We start from the raw sequence: 2,964 nt of genomic DNA, 5'->3' as shown, positions 1-2,964 counted from the left end.
AAAATTTCAATAAAAATCTGGACCATTTTTTTTTTTTTGATTGCTTTGATTGTTTAAAATATGATGAAAAATGGTTAATTCCTGAATTAATCCGAGTTAAATTTTTTTCATATAGTCCACATTTTGTCCAAATTTGACTGAATTTTTGAATTGGGGAAACATATTAAACCTGAATTAGAACCAAATCTGAATTTGTCAACTATGCACATGACTTGGGAATGTGCCTTGCACTTAGGTGAGAGGCAGTACTTCACCAAGAAGCAGGCCTTTTCATGCCCCTATATTCCTTTGTGTGGTTGTGCCCTTTGCAGTTGGGCTGCTTTATTCAAGCAATCTTTTTTTTGACCAGTACAGCCACAAGTCTCGGTTGACCATATAAAGCCTACTCTTGGTTTTGCAAAACGGTAACACTATAACCTAATTAGCATTCTCTAATGACTTGTAATTTTATATAGTTTTTTACTGTTATTGTCAAATTGTTTTTGCACCTAATAAAAATAGGGAACTATTTTTAGAAATTGTGCCTCACTTCATTAAGGCATGTGCGTTCTTGGGCCTTATGTGGTTGAAGGCCTTGATGCCTTAATCACCCTCTTGCTTTAGTTAGTTGGATTTCTCCCTCTTTTCTTATATTCTTATGTTTTTAATAGCATGATACTACCCCATCTATCATAGTTGTCAAGGTGCCTTCTTTTGTCCAAGGCGACAAATCGCCTTGTTTGATGCAAGAGGTGCCTTCTTTTGTCCAAGGCTAGGAGGATGCCTAGGTGTGGCCTTGTGGCCTTGTGGTAGCATGACATATTATATCAATTTTTTGACACTTCACATATTTATGTTGATTTATATTTATTGCTTTGCCTAAGTATGACCTCAAATAGAGCCGATTGGAGGGCAAAGATCCATGTAGCCGACCCCAATTAGCTGAGATTTTTCTGATTTGCTGGTGTTGTGTTATTTTCCTTTTTCTTTCACCTTTCCTATTTTGTATTTTCTTGGATCCATGTAGTCGACCCCATTGCTTTGCCTTATGATGATACTTCCTCCATCCAATTCATCCTCTCTTTCTCTCTCTTCGAGTCAGTTCAAACCTCACTGTCTTTGTGCAATGAAACCTTGGCGTAAACGCGTGTCCAGTTACATTCCACTTCTTCGAAATTGCGCACTAATCCAACACAATTGTCCTACAGTCAGTCCAGCTGTCATTTCATCGAAAAGAAAAGAATGTATTTAAGAAGAAAGTGCCCTTGCTTTTCGTCTCTTTGAATCCCTCTTGGGTCTCCGAATCATCCTCCTCAAATCCCACATTTTTCTTGCTGGCGTTTCTGAAGCCTCTAAAGCTTCTCTTCTCTAGCTTTTTGGGTTTGCCCTTGGATCGCTCTCGGTTAAATACCTTGGTCTCTCCCTCATCTCCGCTAGGCTCACGGCCCACCATTGTACCCCTATGCTCAATCTTATCCGGAAAAGGCTTCAGCTACGGAAATACAAGTTTCTCTCTTATGCTGGACACCTTGAGCTCATCAGATCTATTCTCATATCCCGTTACACCTATTAGTCTAGTGTGTTCCAGCTTCCTATCCTACCGTTAAGGTAGCTGAATCTCTCTTTCGCTCCTTCCTTTGGAAAGGAGTTGACACATCTAGATTCCTCCACCCCATCAGCTGGTCATCCATCTATGTTCTCAAATTTGAAGGGGGTCTTGGCATCAGAAGAATTCAAGATGCCAACTCTGCTAGCATTCTCAAACTCATTTGTAAATTTATTTCCAAACACTATAGCATTTGGGTTTCTTGGGTCTACTCTTCCCTTCTTCATAAAGACTCCCTCTAGACTGCCCCTCTCAACTCTGATTCCTCCTGGATCTGGCGTTATATCCTAAAGCTTCGCCCTCTGGCTCTGACTTCCATCCACTCCTCTATGTTTGATGGTCTCTTTACCTCTCTTTGGCTCGATCATTGGCATCCGTCCGGGGTCCTTTCTGTGATTAGCTTTAGAACAATCTATTCCTCTTGTATACCTAGAGACTCCCCTGTGGCCTCCATTATCACTAATGGCTCTTGGGCCCCCCCTCTCCCACTCTCCTTGATATTTGGTCCTCTCCCCCTATTCCCCTGGCCATAGAGGTGGAGGGGATAGAGTCATCTGGTCTGTCTCTCCTTCTGGAATCTTCAGCTCCTCTTCTTCTTGGAATTTCATTTGGTCTCACAATCCCCTTGCCCCTTGGCATAATTGTTTGGTTCCTTGGCCACATCCTTGGCTACAGCTTCACCACCTAGAGAGCCCTCTCGAACTGCCTCCCCACCCAATCCTTCCTCCTCTCTAGGCATATCCCTATTCCTCCTTCATATTGTTTCTGCTGGAATGGAGTGGAAGACACTGACCATCTCTTTTTTAGTTGTTCCTTTGCCTCTTTTTGGAAAAGAACTCTTAAAAGTTGTTGGCCTAGAGGGAGATGTATTCTTGGTCTTCATAGGGAATGGGTTTGGGTTGATATGACTTTTGCCAGTTCTACAGTTTGTGATATGGTGGGCATACTTGCCTTTTGTGTATTATAAATCGCATTTGGATGGAGTGTAATCTTCGTAGATGGACATCTAACTCTCTCTCTCCCTGGCTATGATTTGGAAAGCCATCTTCTTTAATTTTAGCTCCAAGCCCAAATGCCCCCCCCATTGTGGTGTTGGAGATTCCCAAAGGAACAGGCTCATTATTGTCTCCTGGGATCTCCCTCCCTCAATTTCCTTCTCCCCCTCTTGATGGTTCTCTGGCAGGCCATTGGTATTTTCTGTCTCTCTTTTTGCCCTATGGGGCTGTATATTCTTCTTTGCCTTTTAATATATATATATATATATATTGATTCATCCAAAAAGAAAAAAAATATCCTATACTTTGTTTATTATATGTCGTTTTTTCAAATTTGGGCATTATTAGCATTGTTATATAGGTACCCCCCCCCCAAAAAAAAAA

The 2,964-nt window shown here is 41.5% G+C and overlaps 1 protein-coding gene across 3 annotated transcripts in view; it reads left to right on the top strand.

Annotated features, from left to right (window-relative positions):
* LOC122069551 (probable sodium/metabolite cotransporter BASS4, chloroplastic) overlaps positions 1 to 2,964 on the top strand; it is a 57,935-nt gene that overhangs the window by 24,157 nt on the left and 30,814 nt on the right. The gene's annotated exons all lie outside the window — the stretch shown is intronic.

This window comes from Macadamia integrifolia, unplaced genomic scaffold, assembly GCF_013358625.1.
Source record: "Macadamia integrifolia cultivar HAES 741 unplaced genomic scaffold, SCU_Mint_v3 scaffold641, whole genome shotgun sequence".
NCBI lineage: Eukaryota > Viridiplantae > Streptophyta > Magnoliopsida > Proteales > Proteaceae > Macadamia > Macadamia integrifolia.
Note: the sequence above shows the minus strand (reverse complement) of the source record. Positions and strands in the feature narration are given on the sequence as shown.